At 37.7% G+C, this 18453-nt stretch overlaps 1 long non-coding RNA gene across 1 annotated transcript in view; it reads right to left on the bottom strand.

The window, feature by feature from the left end:
* The window catches only part of LOC308547107, a 59325-nt gene extending 41705 nt beyond the window's left edge, over positions 1-17620 (bottom strand). Inside the window, exon 1 of the long non-coding RNA XR_013997447.1 lies at positions 17288-17620. This is a non-coding gene — a long non-coding RNA (uncharacterized lncRNA). The remainder of the gene's footprint in view (positions 1-17287) is intronic.
* Between the last annotated feature and the right edge of the window lie 833 nt (positions 17621-18453).

Here is an 18453-nt window from a genome sequence, read left to right as displayed (position 1 = left end):
TCAAGGACTTAAATATAAAAAGTAAAACTATACTTAGAAAAAACATAGAAAATCTTCATGATGTAGGATGGTCTACTTATGGATGTTTGTAATATTTCTTATTAAAATAGCAATTTTTAATGTAAACTCAATACCACCTTTAAACACAAGGTATGCTACATGAGGAAAAATAACAATATTAAAAAGATTTTGTTCTTTATCTGTAAGTTGAATCACTCATATTAAATACAGAATCAAAGGCTCATTTATGAATGCCCTGTTTGTGCTACTGAAGAAGTGGTACACGGTGTGTCATGTGAGCGGATGTGATGAAGCCTGGACAATGTTCAGTGGGGAGGGTGAACATGGGTGAACATGGGTGGGCGTCTCAGGTCAGGAACTAGGAAACCTTCGGGAGGTGCAGTGTGCAGCCATCAGGGCTGTGAGAGGCTGCCAGGAACTTCTGTGATGTTGATTCTGCACAGTTTGGAACTTAGGTTGCCTTTTGCACTAGATAAAAGGTCAAAATCTCACTTAGCCAATACCAGAAGCTCCTAGAGAAAAAAAAATTTTTTTCTGAGAGTAATTATAAAAGTATGTTCTCTAGGAAGCCATTGGTGCACTCTGCTATTGCCCTGAAAAGTAATATTTTCTTGCCTGTGCCTTCTTAGATTCTGTGAATTTATTATATAGCCTTAATTTATAACTCGTTTTCATTATTGATTTGTAGACATTTCAAAAATGATTGATACTAACCTTCAGAAGCTTTAAAAATTAAAGTTCTAGAATATTAACTTCACACAAGTTCATATAGCATCTAATATTTGCATGACATTACGCCTGGTACAAATGTTTTTATATAATATTTAATTTTCTTGACAAAATGACAGCCCAAGATTACAAGCCTAAAAATGTTTACCTGGTATAAGAATTATGTTTAAAATTTTGCTGTGAGAGGCTTTGTGATTAGAGATATGGTTACCACGTAATATATTGTCTAAACTGAGACACTTCATCTCAGAGACAAATTCTGAACCAGATGGGATGCTGCAGCAACAGATGTAAATTAGGACTATTTTGTGCAAACTAGAATGTATATTTACTCCATTGGAGATATTGGAAAACATTAAAAGCTAGACAAATAGGTAAGATTTTAAAAAAATCATCTTTAGCAAAACTGCTAAATTTTTGATATAGTAACTGCACATGGTGCAGTTTAAAGCAAGGGAATATCATATAAATTGCATAGTTTCCTATCCCAGTGCACAATTATGTATCTACTTGCTTAGGTGAAAAAAGATTTCCTGTGCCAAGTCTGCAGGAAAGTGGACTCTCTGACACTCCCCTCTTTAATTGGGATACTACGCTTTCTCTCCAAACACAAGACTATAACTCACTGTTATAACACTGAGGTGGGATGAGGGAATTCTACACGAGAATAAATAGCAATAGATTTAATTCTGAGACATAAAGATCCCTCTTGTGGACAATAATTTTGAGTTATGCATTGTGAGGTTTTTATTTTTACACAAAGCATCCAATCAAGTAACACTCCAAACACTGTGAATACCTGGACTTTTTGGTTTGTTCCTTGTAAGCAGAGAACCACAGAGTGGGAGCAGGAGCAAATCCCACCTAGTTCCTTAGATAAAAACTTCCCAGAAAACATGAATCGGATATAGCCAGGCACCGTCTCCAGCTTTAGGCCTGAAGTAAGGCGACTGAAAATCCCTAACAGTTCATTAGCTTTCTTGACAAACCTAACCCCTAGACTGATCTCCCCGCATCAAGCACTGTGTGAGAAAACAACCCAACAAAGATGATAAAAGAGCCACAGTGACAATGACGAGGCTGCTGCCGGGAAACAGTATCCAGAAAAAGACAGCAAAAGAATATACATTAAATTTTTATTTTGTTTTATTGTATTTTGTCTCAAAAGGACTTAAAAATAGACTTTATTGAGACAGAGTATATTAACTCTATTTTCTCCAGTTCTGTATACTCAACACTCTAGCATTTAAGGCCTGATACTGCAGAGAATGCCTTCCCCCAGGACTAGCTGATTCCTAGAGAAAACAAAGGATTCTCCTGAGAGCACACCTTTGATATGTAAACCTACCAACAGCCCACACCCAGAACCACTTCTTTCATCAAATTCAAATACAAGTCGTGTTCCCCTTGCCCTAAATCACTCCAAGGTCAGGTACTGGACAACTAGGGACCATCACTATAACCCAGATCCCACTGAAATTATTCAAATTATCCAGTCCTAAACTTACTAAGTGAATTTACCCTCTGTCACTCATTTCTTTCCTTGAAAACCCAGTAAGTTCTCTGGGCCGAGCTCTCACCTTGTGCCCCCCTGGACCTTCCCCAGGTAGCTTGGGCCGGCATGGCATGCCTCCTGTGAATATAAACTGCTTCCTTCATGGCAATTATCTCTGTCTGTGTGTCTTATACCTGGTTAAAATAAACCCCAGGTATTTTAACACACCAGGACATAAAAGAACTTAAGTAAGTTTAAAAACACTAAGTTGAAATAAACGGAGAGAAATGGCTGCAAATAAAAAGACAAAATTAAAATATGCATTGAAATCTATCAAAACCATAGTAATACTACATATATTGAATTTGAGACTTTGGCTTTGAAAGTCCAATCTTTAGCATCATATGGCCCATCAATGAGGACCAGATCTACTCTCATTACTTGTATAAATCCCCCATGGATTCACCTCTCTAGCCTCTTCCATAGAATGCTGACCTCATAAGGCTATTATGAAAGTAAATTTAGTTGTATGAATAGATAACTTAGCCAATGCTTGACATACAGCATATGCTCAATACATTACAGCTCTACTATTAAAATAACTTAAAAGGTATGACATAAATGGAAAATCTTCCTGTGAATAGCAACTGGATTTCTGTAGAAGAATTTAGAAAAAAACCTCAAAGCTAGAACAGAATAGTGTTCTAAGATTAAAAATATATCTGAAACTATAAAAGAACTCTGTATTTCAGGAAAATTTATTGAAAAGAAACACATTCTTAGGCTTAGATTTGTGAATTTTTATATTAAGATACAAAAAGTTTCCAACAATTCCATCAGAATAAAATTACATAGAATTTAGAATTATAATTACATTAATTAAAACTTCCTAATACAAATGCCAGAAGACAATAAAAAATTGCCTTTTAGACTTTAAGAGTCTAAGTAGAAAAAAGGTTGTGACTCTCCCCCCCCCCCATGACATATAACTGAATTGTCTTTTGGTAGAAGTGTAGAAAGTTATTATTTGATATAGTATATTAACTCAGAAAATAATTGCTCAGCTATGTTCTTGCAACACTATCTAAAATCATCAATGCTCCAGCAAACAAGAAAAGAACCAGAGCTATAGACATCTCAGGAAACCTAGAAAGTTGTAATTAGGTGGAATGGGATAGATGAAATGACAGTTATAGAATGGTCCCGAGATAGGTTGCTAGCTTTCCTAATTACTGTACCCACAGGGACATGAAAACTTGCATTTAATTCTGTACTTCGATATCAAAAGTCCGATCTGGCATGTGGCGTCAAGCAGAAGTAGTCTTTAGGCGAAAGACTGTGTAAATAAGTGGAATATTCCAGTGTAAGAAATATCAGGAATAACTGTTACCCTAGCAACCTGTATCTTGCATAAAAGGGCAGCTGCAATTTAAATCTAGCCAAATTTGTCAGAAAAGAGTATAGGTGAAGTGTTTCCAAATTTATAATTCTATAACAGTGCAAAAATTCAGATTTTATGTAGAATCTAATTTCCATGTGAAGATTTTATTTTGCTTTAATATTTTAAGAAACTTTTTTATGTCGAGATAAGTGCGGATTCACATACAGTCATTAAGAACTAATACAGAAAGATTCCTTCACCTAGTTTTGTCCAATGATAACATCTTGCAAAACTATAGTGCTTTATCATGACCAGGATATTGGCATTGCTACGGTCAAGATGCTGAACAATTTCATCTCAAGGATCCCTGCCGTTGCCCTTTTATGCACCCACCTCCCTCCCAAGGCCACCCTCCCTCCCAATGTCCCAGACAACCTCTAATCTGTTCTCTATTTCTGTAATTTCAAGAATGCTCTATAGTTATATAATACATGGCCTTTTGGGATTTGCTTTATTGACTCGTAGTTCTCTAGAGATTTATCCTAGTGGTTGTGTGTACCAACAGTTTGTTGCCAGTGCTGAGCAGGATTCCGTGGCATGGATATACTGTGGTTTGTTTTACCTTTCACTTGCTGAAGGACATTTCAACTGTTTCCAGTTTGGGGCTATTATCAATAAAGCTCCTAAGCACCTGTGTGTACAGGTATTTGTGTGACCCGAAGTTTGCATTTCTCTGGGATAAATGCCCAAGAGCACAACTGCTCGGTCACATTGTAGTTGCACACTCAGTGTGTTTTCCAGAGCTGCTGTATTGTTTTCTTTTACATCCCACCTGCTATATCAATAAACTCTCCCCTTCACACAACTTTATGTCCCATATATCTTGATCTAGTACACTCTGAATACAGTTCTAGATGCACTCTCCTGGCTCCTTTCGGTGTATGCTGATTAGGTGCTATCGTTTCTTTGGGGGTAGTAATTATTCCTTACCTCCCTTAGTAAGCCAAGCACTTTTCCACTAGATAATGTTATTTATTTAACTCTGGTACTGACATAGTAGTCAGAAGGAAGGTGAGAGCAGGTTTTGGAAGGACGGGCACATGCTATCTTGCGTGATGACAGTGACTGCATTATCTTAAAGTCCTTTGGAAGGAAGAGTAAACCCTTCTGCAGGGTTGGAGAGTTTGGGGGGATATGGGAATTCAAGAATTTTAAGTGCATCAACCCAGACATCTCCATCGCATTCTGATGGCCTTGTTGTTTCCCAATCAGGGCCCTGATCTTGCTATAGCCAACCTGTTTAGAGCAGGAATTTAAAGCTCTCTGGCACTCGGTACTCTTTATAATTAGTTTTGGTCCTGGCCCTGAGCTTCCTCAGCTCTCCATCCACAAGAGATTGGTATCTCTTTATATACTGCCAAAAGTTCTCTCTGGCTTTCACACATAGCGTTTAACTAATTAGCTTTACATTATCTCTGTCTCAAGCATCAATTAACCCCAATAATAGCTATCTAATTTTAGTATCTTCATAATTGATATTGCCCCCATATTTCTCAAATGCCTGCTACTTTTCACTCACTAGTATGGGTTAAGCGAAGTTTTTCTGTAAAGGGTGAGATAGTGAATATTTTAGGTTTTTGTGGACAGTACAGTTTCTGTAACACCTGTAATCTGCTGTTGTAGGGTGAAAGCAGTCATAGAAATTACGGCAGTTTAATTAAAAGTTTATACACATACACACACGTGTGCACACATTTACACAACCGCTGATGGGCTATAGTTGGATAACCCTGCAGGTCATCAACACTTCCTTTGGTTCATCATAGCAGTTCATGATGTGTGAACGTTTTAACAGAGTCCGTGTCACAGCATGCTAGGGCTCTCGGGTCCTGCATCGCTCACAGCGATCGATGTCTGTTTTCAGCAGGCTGGAAAGTAATCCAGCTCCAACCTCTTGTCTAGCACTAATTATTCAAGCCCCTCTCCTGATGCCAACGCAGGCCCCAGGAAACACACTCTAGGATGGGAGTTAGCATGCAGGGACAGAAGGAAGATCATGCAAAGGGAGAAACTGGGCTGTCACACATTCTCAGAATGCTCAGCCAACCCCTCGGGGTGTTTAAAGCTAGGCTTCTCAGGATTATTCCGAGCTGGAGCAAAGGGGCCAGGTATTTATATCTTCATGCAGACAGGTCATTAAATGAAGGCTGTCCCTGGATGTAGAGCACAACTTTTGGCAAGGGGCTCTCTTCAGCTTAGGGAAATTCTCCAAGGCGGCTTTTAGCTGAGGGCTGTCAGTCAACAGTGGTGTCTGTACCCAGAGGGATATGTCCTAAAGGGGGACCTGGGTAATACAAGGTGGCTTCCACTAAAGATGCAGACTCAGAAATACACAGAAATGCTGAGTTCCAGCTTGTCCTCACTCTCCTTGGTTTCATACCCAGTTCTTGCTTTCTGCAGCCCTACAGAGAGGCAACGATTCCCCATAGATCCCTCTATGTAATTCTACCCCGTGTTCTGCCTTCAGTAACTGGACAATGGACTTCCCAGAATGAAGTTGGAGATTCTTTTTTTGACCCTTTACTTCTAATTTCTAGACCTCTATCAGCTGTGCCAACAATTGTGAAAGGTATCATTTCTATGACATTCTGCTATCCCATATTCCTGACGAAACCTGACTATTGTAGTAGTCAGTGATTTTTCAGTTCTTTCATATAAATACATAGGGCTTCTCTTTCTCTTTTTCCAGTTTCCTCCTTGTTTACATAGATGTTCTAACTGGATAATCTTACACATCTGTACTTACGTTACAGGTAGCAGAAGGGTAGTGTGAACTGTACGTCGCTCCCAGATGGATTCAGGACCACTTGAGACTTTGTGTCTCCACTTTTGAAAAGAGTGTTCATATGTTTTCAGTATAAATTGTATCATGATAGCTGAAAGCACACTTTCTTATTTTATATTAAAGTTAAATATGGTTAAAAGAGGCGTATATAGGTTCCATGTGGAAGTGGACTCTGGTGGACAATGTGTTCGATGACTTGGTAAACTGGGAAATATATTTCCCAGCATCGCTTCACTTCTAAGCCTGTGTTAGAGGGGAAATATGCACATGATCTGCAACGTGGAAGGGAAGGCACCCGCTAGTCTCCTTACACTCGGGAAGCGGCCGTCCACCAGGCTCAGTGCCCAGGGCATCCCATCGCTCCCCACTCTTCTGCTTCTACCTTCTCATAACTGTTGGCTCTACTCACCTGCAGTGTCCTTAAGCCAACTACCAGATGCTCGGCTGTCCTTCCAGAGACAGCACTGGCCTAGCAGCAAGAGCTTCCCATAGACCTCTCCCTCCACCAATCTTCCATCCTGAAGCCGGCCGGATCATGTGTCATCACATGGTGGCAGCAGAGTGCTAACAGGGCGAGGCCCAGTGCCAAGGGCTTAGTAGGCTTGTACCACTCTGCTGACGTTACACTGGCCAGAGCAACTACCACTAAGCTCAGAGTCCCTGTGGGAAGAACACACAAAAAGGCATGGGTGCTGAGAGACGTGATTCACATCTACCTCAGTTGTGTTTTTCATCGACTGTAATCGCATGTGTGTTTAGCTTTCAGTGGACTCTCATCATATATTGCCTATATGTAATCTTTGGTTTACATGCTGATTTTAGAATATATTAATTACAACTCCTCTATCTCCTTAATAGTGATGTCCTCTTGTCTTTTTAGGTTTGTTTGCTTTAGCACAGTATATTGGAACTCAGTGATTTTTTTAAATAGATCATAAAAAATGAATATGCCATAAAAGTTATAAGTGCAACATATATATTTTCCTACCACTCTGTGAAATTGATATATTTACAAGCTACTTTGCCTTTTAAGTATTTAATATATGGAAAAGAAAGTTAATATTACTTCTGTTACACAAATAGAAATATCTCCCCCCACCCCCAATCCCACCTGAGAAAATTTATTCAGAGCTAGACTGATTCTCATATTTTAACATGAGGACTTTGAGATCATTTCTGCAATAGAAGTGCAATTTATAGCTGGAAAATACAGGTGAGATAAAATAAACAATTTCTTAAAATCCTAAATGCCCTATATTGAACAATTAAATCTAAGAGAAATATGTTTAGGGTATTTTGCCATTGCTATCTACAGGGGTCACCATGAAGATGTTTTAGACTCTACTAATAAATATTCAGACTCAAAAGACAAAGACTACACTTAACATCAGTACAATCAAAGGATTTTAGGACAGAAAACACCCCTTGCCAGCAGTACAATGTTGAACATTCTTTTTTTGCCTCAGTACTTGAGTTAGAGTATCCCAGCATCCTACATATATATCAATATCTTTGTAATATCTCTATAGACAGAGCTTCAGGGGACTCACAAGAGGCTTGACCAGTAAAAATAGTAATAGTAACTGTAGTCAGGGATGAATAAAATAGTTTGTACCTATCACATTTTTATAGTTTTCCCAGGCTAGATGCAGTACACAAACCAAATCATTTTTAACCATAAATGATGTTGCCTAGCAATTTAGTTTTCATTTTTTCCTATAGTAGGTTTCCAGGGGAACACGAATTATACACACACACACACACACACACACATATATATAGTGAAAAGTGTTTTGCTAATCCTTTGCCCACACTGTAAAATTTTCCAACCATATTTTATATAAAATACAGAAATCAGTTGCATTTCCATACACTAAAAACTAACTCTATGAAAGAGAAATTAAGGAAGCAATCCCATGTACAATAGCATCAAAAACAATAAAATAATGATGTGGTTGATGCTCTCTGTGGTTAATTTTATGCCAACGTGACTGGGCCACAGGGTACCCAGATATTTGGTCAAACATTCTGGGTATTTCTGTGACAGTATTTTTGAATGAGATTAACATTTTAATTGGTAAAGCAGATTACCCTTTATAATGTGGATGGGTCTCATCCAATCAGTTGAAGGCCTGAGTAGAACAAAAAGACCAGCCCTCCTCTGAGTAAGGGAATTAATTCTCCAGCAGAATGCCTGTGGGCTTCATCTACATCACTGGCTCCCCTTGGTCTCGAGCCTGTTGGCCCACACTGTGGATCTGGATTTGCCAGCTTCCATAACTGCATGAGCCAGTTTCTTATAAATCTCTTTATAGGTGTGCGTGTGTACACACACACACACACACACACACACACACACACACACACACATTCTATTAGTTCCATTTCTCTCAAGAACTGACTAATATGCCTGCCATCCCTCTTGCTGTAAAGTACATTTCTTCCTTGACCAAACCAACCAACCCACATTTGTTATTACTTATTGAGTGACCTCTGGATGCCACAATCATAGGCACTTTCCTCAAAAACATCATCCATTATGGTCGACTGCAATACCTCAGGAAATTCCTGCCCCTTTATAATAAAGAATATATGAACAATGAAATAAATCACCCAAAAGCAAAATGTTGGCAAATAAAATAACTAGGAATTGAACCAAGATCTATCTCACCCCAAACTGTTGTTTTTCTTAGTGACATAAACTGCTGATCATTTAACATCTCTTCAAAATTCGACTATTTATTTATGATTTAAGGAGATTTTAATTTCACAGTTTATTAATTTACTTTGCTACTTATTGACTATAAATCTATGACATAATACAAGCTTACTCAGGCATGCATGAAGATTTGCCATTCCATTTATTTCCTTAATACTGGGGAAGCTTGCCTTTGTGATGTTGGAGCACTATAAATATGGTTGACTTATTAACATTCTAATATGTTAAATGAAAACAAATTTGGGCATGGCAAAGTGAACTCTCAGAGGTCCTGCTGTTACTGAAGGAATGGTATGTAAAATGTGATTTTTAGAATGAAAGATGCTCCTAAAATGTGATTAGTTTGTTTCTTGTTTTCACAGTTCATTATTTGTCTGCATTTTGTGATTCAGAAGAGAGAAAACAACCAATTTATAGGAGCATTGTTTATTTGCATATCTCATTTTAAGCTTTTCTAATTGCCATCGAAAATGAAAATGCCCAGATTGTTTATTAGGCATTTATTTTGTTGAAGAATTTCATTTGCGTAGACATTCTTAATAATAAAACTATCCTCAAAACAGCATACAAAGTATATCAGAAAATCAACAGCATTTACTTTCCATAATGAATTTTCCCAGTTTTGGAAATATATCTCCTGTCATTCTCACACAATTACATGCATTATTCTGCATTATTTTTTAAATATCATAAATGGTAATTAAATGCTGAGTAGTCTTAATAAGATAATCACTTTCAAAAGGAAATAATTCCTTCTTCATCAATGCCCTGTGACCCTTTGTTGTTGTTTTTGTATTAAATAGCACAGTGAGCACATTACAAATGAACATGGAATATGACTATTTATTGAGTTATAAAGTATGTAGTAACCTGGTTAACTTAAATATTCATTTTAAAATCCTATTTTAAATAAATTGGTTAAAGTAGGGGTTTGTTGTTGTTTTTTATAGAACAGTGACTTATGAACTCCCAATCTATTAAAACTCTACCTAAGAACGCAGACCCATCAGTGCAAAAATGTTGACTGGTACCTTATTCTGAAAGTGGTTGCTTGGAAACACATCTGAATATTGTCTTTTTTTTTTTTTTTAATGATAAATAACAAAACAGAACAAAATAGAATGTCACCTACTTGTTACTGTGATAGGAATCTTATTGTCATCAGTCTATATTAAGAAGGGGACTTTCTTACCCTTTGCAAAAGGGGAAGATGTGCTGAAATGAATAGCTCTTTCCTTCTTTAATCTCTTCTCTCCAAGAGTCCAGTTTTTGCCATAATGGTGAAGTTTATTGAGCAACAACTGCCTGTAGAGGCAGGATACTAAAAGGTGCAGTGCAGGCTAATCCCATCATGCCTGTATCTCTAGGTCTCTATGGAACCACAGGAGACCCTAAATGGCCAGAGGCATCACACTTCCTGATTTCAAACTATACTACAAGGCTACAGTAATTAAAACAGTTTGTTACTAGCATAAAAATAGATGCATAAACAAATAGAATAGAGAGCTCAGAATTGAACCCCCACATATATGGTCAACAAATATTCAACAAGAGAGCCAAGAACACCCAATAAAAAAAAAATGATAGACTCTTCAACAAATGATGCTAGGAAAACTGAACAAACATGAGCATAAAAATAAAATTGAGCCCCTATCTTAGACCACTGACAAAAATTAAACATGGATCAAAGACTTAAACATAAGATCTGATACCATAAACCTCTTAGAAGGAAACGTAGGGAAGAATCTCCTCAACATTGGCCTTGGCAATGATTTTTTTTAATGTGACACTAAGTGCACAAGCAACAAAAGCATAAACTGCCAGCTGGGACTACATCTAACTTAAAAGCTTCTGTAGAGAGAGAGAAGAAAAATGAAAAGGTAACCTACAGAATGGGAGAAAAATGTCACAAAGCATGTGTTAAATAGGGGATTAGTATTCAAGATATGTAAAGAACTCATACAACTCAACAATAAAAATGCCACAATCTGATTTAAAAATGGGCAAAGGTACTAAATAGACATTTTCCCAAAGAAGACATACAAGTGGCCAATAGGTACATGAAAATCAGATGCTTAAAATCACTAATCATTAGGGAAATAGAAATCAAAGCCACAGTAAGACTTCACCTCACACCTGTTAAAACTGCTATTAAGAAAGCAAGAAATAACAAGTGTTGATGAGGGTGCTGAGTAAAGGGAACACTTTTACATTGTTGATGGGACTGTAAATTGGTTCAGCCACTATGGAAATCAATGTGGAGGTTCTCAAAAAAAAGATAGATCTACCAAATGATCTAGCAATTTTGGGGGGTATATACCCAAAGGAAATGAAAATAGGATATCAAAGAGATATGTCCGCTCCCCTGTTTATTTCAGCATTATTCATAATAGCCAGGATCTGGAAATAACTTTAGTGCCCATGAATGGATGAACAGACACGAGACATGGATAAGAAGGAACAGAGGCATAGATTCACTGTCTATAGAAGGGGAGGTAGTATCATTCCAAGATTGCTCCGAAGCTCCAGCAGAGAGGGAAACCTGGAATAGGCTGGAAGGAAGACCTGGAGTTCAGGGTTACAATGAAGAAAACACACTTGGGTGGGGCCAGGCGAGGCCTTCAGGGAAGGGATGATGTCATGAACGTGCTGAACAGCTCAGTGACGGGAAGGACTGTGGAGAACCTCAAGGTTGCCTGCTTGTAGGGCTTCTGAATGAGCTGGTGTGGAGGAAGGAAGAAGCCAGGACTCAGGGATGTGTTCATAACTAGTGTTGGGCCAGAAACTCTGACCCTGGACCAGGGCTCAAGGAAAACAGAGTTTGGGTTAAAAGAGTGTAAGTGTCTAGTTGCTCTGCACTGGTTGAAGCCAAACCAGATCTTAGTGAAGCAGGGTTGACTCCTGATTTCTTCTGTGACCCATTGGTTGTTCAGAAATCTGTTGTTTGATTTCACATACTTATGAATTTTCAGCTATTCCTCATGTCATTGATTTCTTTTTCATACTATTGTAGTCAGAAAAGATACTTGGTATAATTTCAAACTTCTTAAATTTGGTAGGACTTGTTTTATGGCCTATCATATGCACTAGACTGAAAAATGTTCCCAATGGACTTGAAGAATGTCTACGCATTCTGCTCCTTTTGGATGGGATATTCTGTATATGTCAGTGAGGCTCATTTAGTTAAAAGTATGGTTCAAGTTCGTTTACTTGTTGATTTTCTGTCTGCATGATTTATCTTTTCGTGAAAGTGGGGTATACTCTTGATGCTGTGTTATAGGGAAGAGTCCTTTCCATCCATTGATTTCTTTTTTTTTTTTTCCTATTCCATGAAATACATCAGTATCCTAGCAATATATTCTTGTCTTTTACTTACTAAGTCCTGGCAGGTTGCAGAGGTACTTAAAGTGAAGGAAGGCAGGTACACACAGTATAAAGGAAAATATTTTATGCTATTTTTGCAATATATATCAAATTAACACTGATTAATATATTTGGAATTCATTCAATCTCACCTGTGTTCAAAAATTCAAATGCAAGAACACTTCTTACACAATTTTAATAGAAAAGAATATAAAAACACCCAGGTAATTGAATATAATGTTCTACTTTAAAATTTTTGAGGTAAATAGATTAAAATATTTAGTTCTAGAACCATATTTATATTTTATTTTTGTGCAAAAATCATCAAGTTGAAAAGTAGTATAATAGTAAGGTTTGGGAAATGGTATCCTTTACTTTTAATATATTGTGTAGTCTTATTTGCATATATTTTTCAGTAGACGAGTCATGCTATAAAATTTTTATTAAGGTTTAATACAAATACACAGAAATGCACAAGACATATAGTCATGTGTTCAATCAATTACCACAAAGTAATTATATCTGTGTCACTAACTAAAATATTACCAGTATTGTAAAAGCCTCCATCCTGCTGATTCCCAATTACTATTCCTTCTCTCATTCCCAAAAGTAATCATAACATCATATGTTTGCTTGTTTTTTTGTTATATAAACTGAATCTTCATTATGCATCATTCTGTGTCTGGCTTCTTTTGTACAGTTTTATCTCTGAGATAAACCCAAGTTGCTGTTTGAAGCTAGAGTTCTTATATCTTATTGCCGAGTAGTATTGCATTGCATGAGATTTCAATGATCAATTTATTCTATTGTTCATGACTATTTGAATTGTTTCTAAGTTTTGGCTTTTAGAAATATGCTGCTATAAACATTCTTGTACATACTATTTGCACATATGCATACATACTTTTTGGATACATATTTAGAAGTAAAACTGATGGATCATATTTTATGCTTATTGTTTAACCATAGAAAATACTGCCAAAACTTTTTCCAAAGTGTGTTGTTTATAAAAATGTATACGTCCATCAGTAATGCAAGAGAGTTCCCTCTGCTCCACTTCCTGTTGTCATTTAGTATTGTCACTCTTCAATTTTTGACATTCCAGGTATGCATTTAGAGGTAGCTAATTACTATTTTACTGTGCATTTCCTTGATAACTAATGAAACTGAGTACTTTTTCTACAAATTAATGACTTTTGGCTATAATCCTATGTGAAATTGCTATTTGAGTCCCATGACAATTTTTTGATTATCTGTCTTTGTTATTATTTGTGGGAATAAATCAGTTACATGCATTACAAATATATTTCCTTATATATGCACTGCTAACAGAATTCTTGTTTGATTTCCTCAAATATTAAACATAATTACTTTAAAATGCAGTTCTGCGTGTCTGAAAACCCCCATTATCTGAAACTTCTATAGGTGTGTTTCTTTTGCCCAATGAGGTAGTTAAGTCTGACTCTGGAGCCTGAGGAAAAGAGAATATTTTAAATAAATAGAGACAAATATAATGAAGGGACAAGATAATGGGATGATTTTTATTCTTTAAACCACAGATATGAAAGAAAACAAAACATAACGAGCAATATGACCAAGTAAAATTAAGGTGTGAGTGAGAAGCTTACTGGGACTGTGCCCTTTTGAATTATCCTGTCAACAGACCACACCCCTCATCCCCTGCCCCTCCTTATGAAATTACAATGATGGGGCTCAGGTGGGGATTGTCCTTAGACTTCTAAATAATTTAAAAATATACATTTATTAATATTCCCTCTTCTGTAAAGCACTGTGGGTTTGAATTCATGCATAGTGTTATATAATTGACTGGTCAGTTAGGTTTGTAGACAAAGACAGAAAAGAAAGTGTATCGCTATTTATAAAGCTGTCCTAACAATTTGAATTGGGCTGTGAATGCATTTAGGGAATTTAGTTTGTATTAGTCCATCAAGTTGTAGGAAAGTATTCTTGACACTGGAATTATTTTAACTTTTTTGTTTGTTTATTGCCCTGTCTCCTAACTCTATAGTTTTAGTTTCTATTTAATTTGGAATTTTTTCTAGTTAAAAGCTTGTTTTACTAGCTAGTACATATGACAAGCCCATAGCTAACATCGTATTCAATAGTTAAAAGTTAAAAGCCTATTTTCTAAGATCAGGAATAAGACAAGAATGCTGACTCTTGTCGATTCTGTTCAGCCCAGTACCGAAAGCCTTAGCCATAGAAAACAGGCAAGAAAAGCAGCCAAATCAGAAACAAAAATGTAAAATCATGTCTGTGTGCAAATGACATGATCTTATATGTAGAAAACTCTATGAAAAATGGTTATAATTTATAAACTCAGTAAAGTTGCAAGGTTCAAAATCAACATATAAATTAGTTGCATTTCTATACACTAAAAGCTACCTACCTGAAAGAGAAATTAAGGAAGCAATGTCATACACAATAGCATCAAAAACAATAAAATAATTAGGAATAAATTTGTAAACCTTTTCAGTAATTGCCACCTTGATATTATATAAATCTTTGTAGTAAACAGAATTCCCAGATATGAATGTATAACTGTATGAGAAACTAAAATACTAATCTAAAAATATGGCAGAATGTCTACATGTTTCCATCCTGATTAAAGTAGTACATTTGAAAATGTAAGCTTTGTAGTATAAAAAATTCAAATTGGAAAGCACTCACATTAAAATATTGCAAGATCAAGAACTGTTTCCCAAAAATCAACACAACTTCATATATTGGAAATATAAATTCTAAAAGCCTCCACAGGCTGTGTTTGAAACTATTTTCAAAATTTTGAATTTCTGTAGGTTTGATTCTTTGAAGTTCTGGTACTTCAAAACATGAATAAGGAGTTGCACATATTTTGATATTTTAATAGTACCACTGTTTAAAAAAAATACCATTTTATTGGTTGACTTAAGGGCTCTCTGCTAATTATGCTTCACTTCTTTTTTACTGCAAATGCTAAAAATAATGTAGCGGGCACTTTATTTGTTCAGACATATAATAAAAATGAAAATTTCTTCCATTTCAGAAAACCTCTCCATCAAGATAAAAGAGAATGAAACAATTTTATCATTAAATAAGCATTAAACCAGACCGCAATGTGCATGGCAGTTAATCTGCTAAGAGATTTTAAAGACAGAAATGTCACCCTTTTCTATAGCCAAGTAATACAACCGGTTACATTATACGTCCTCAAGAGGAACAATAACTTGTCCCCAAGTAAGGTGGCAACACCATTTGTCACACTAAATTTACTTGGTAATTGGGGTGACTGTGTTCGTTAATTGGTTTTACACCAAGGAAAAATATACTTTCTATACATTTATGACAAGAGGAGCTTCTGTAACTTGAAGGGAGGCATCCACTGAAGTTATGTCCCTAACCTCCCACAAACTGAAAGACAGGGATCCTATCTATTGCCAAGAGATGGTTCCCAGGTCTCGAGAAAGGCACTCCTGGGCCTTAAAGCTGGCAAGAGTTCTAATTAGCTTTTAAAAGAATTCATACATTTTAAAAAGGTAAGAATATTACCACTTGGAAGTTTTTAAAAGTAAAAGCTCTAAGAAGGGAGTTTCCTCCCTTATTTGCAACAAGGAGAATTAAGCTTATTATTTTCAATTTGTATTCTTTATTTACACACCTACAAACATAGCAGAGTTAGAGGCAGTGCTGACGCAGTTAACCAGGTGAAGCCAGATTACATAGTTAATGTGGAAGAAAAACTAGAGCCCTCAAATCACCTGATTGCTGTCGTCACTTAATGAGTGCACTAGAAAAGCACTCATCTCTTCAATTAAGTTTGCCTGTGCAAGTCGTGGATTTTTGATGAGCAGTTAGTAAAATTTTTCCAGGAATAATAAAATTTAATTGTTTTAAACTTTTGTTTGCAAAATGTTCTGTTTATATCATGTTGGTATTAACTGTAGTATAATTAACTAATTAAAACTATCCAAGTAAGTAAATTAGCCATACCAAATGCCTAGAACACTATCAATCTGAGCAGACTAGAAATGAACCAACATGCTGTTGATATGGCCGATAAAATTAACCCGCACACAGAAGAAAATAATATTCAGTGAGCCTTAAATTAAGTGATTGTTTGAAAAGGGCCTCTATGGCTTATATTTAATGGTTAATTTAGCTTAATTTACTATTTTAAACCAGGTTTATTTTCATATTTATGTCCCTACTTGATAAAATGTCTGGAGTCTGACCATGGTAATAAAAGTAAAGCCTATGATTTCCCTTTATAATCTTCAAATTAGTAAATATGATAATAAACCTGGCCACACCGTGTGCAATATTTCAGTTAGCAGTAGAGGTGTCCCTTTCTGTGGCCACTCAGTGTGAAAAAGCCTGCCCAGGTAACGCTGCCGTGAGATCTGGAAAAAATCCAAAACATTAAACCAAATATCGCATTAATGGAGGGATAACAAGCATGACAGGTAAGCTAGGAAGTCACCCGTTCAGTACAAGGACAGTTTAAGGCGCGTAATGTCGTTTCCAGAAGTGTATAGAGCACGTCCAGGGACGCCCAGTTTCCAATCCACATGTAAGAAGCTTGGAAGCTACCGTTCTGTTCAAACAAGTAAAAAGCTGACCGGCCTGAGAAGTCAACAACTCTTCTAGGGTCCGCAAGAGAGCGGAGGACACGGAAAAGCTGCTGCCACCAGGAACGGGGGGACAGACGAGCGAGTGCAGGGAGCTGTGACTTACCTTGCTGGAGCAGAGACACGGGCAGAAACCCCCAGGGGGACCAGGAAACCTCCAGGGGAGCCAGCGGCCCGGGAGAAAAGCCTGAGCTGTTACTGGAGAATTTCTGCACACAGTGTGGACGCTCGGAGAGAAAGCTTCAGGGAGCCTGAGTCACAGAGTGGCCTCCACGATTCTGTGAGGTTTACCCCGAGAGGCACAACCAGGTTCTCACAATAGGCACTGGAGAGAGATCTCATGCTTCTGGCGGGGGAGGAGGGAAATATTTGTTCTCCTTAACAAGGCTGTGCTCAGGAGAAGCGAGCTAACCAGACACTGGCCTGCTGGCGTGTTCTCAGGGCCTAACTGACGGGGGAAGGAAAATACCCAACTGCAGCCCATTCGAGCCACACCCTCCCGTGTAAGGAGGGGGCGGGGAGCCTGAGAAACACGTGTGAGTTCACAGAACCAGGCAAGTGCTCCCTAAAAAGCTATGACCTAATTCTTAAACTGTAGGGCACTTGCCCTGACACACCACCTCTACAATACCAGAGGCCTGTTCATAGCAGTTCCTTTTACCCAGTACATTTTTTATGCCTATCAAGGAAACAATTATTAAGACATACCAAAGAGCAAAAAACACAACTTGAAGAGACAGAGCAACATCAGAAGCAGCCATGGCAGGGATGTTGAAAGCATCAGACCTGGCGTATAAAAAAACACACACAATTATGACGAATATGCTCAGGGCTCTAAGGGATGAGCAATAAAGCACGGAGATGAAAAATCTAAGAGAGAGCCAAGAAGATGTCCCAGAGGTAAAGCAGACAGACACTGTGACAGAAGTAAAGATGGGCTTTGATGGGCTTAGTAGTAACCTGGGCACAGCCGGAGGATCTCTGAGCTTGAGGCTAGAGCCTTGGGAAACTTCAACACTGAACATAGAACAGCTCAGCCAAGGGCTGTGGGCCAACAGCAAAGGGTGTGACATGCCTAATGGAAACACCAAAGGGAGCCCGGCCGGGCTGGCTCAGTGGTTGGAGTGTTGGCCCCGGGTTCGATTCCTGCCAAGGGCACGTGCCTCCGGTGCAGGCTCGATCCGAGGCCCTGGTCGGGGTGCGTGTGGGAGGCAGCGAGTCGATGTGTTTCTCTCTCTCTCTCTCCCCCTCCACTCTCTCTGAAAAGCAATG

This window comes from Miniopterus schreibersii (assembly GCF_964146895.1).
Source record: "Miniopterus schreibersii genome assembly, chromosome: 17".
NCBI lineage: Eukaryota > Metazoa > Chordata > Mammalia > Chiroptera > Miniopteridae > Miniopterus > Miniopterus schreibersii.
The sequence above is the reverse complement of the archived record's forward strand: the minus strand, read 5'-3'. Positions and strand labels throughout refer to the sequence as shown.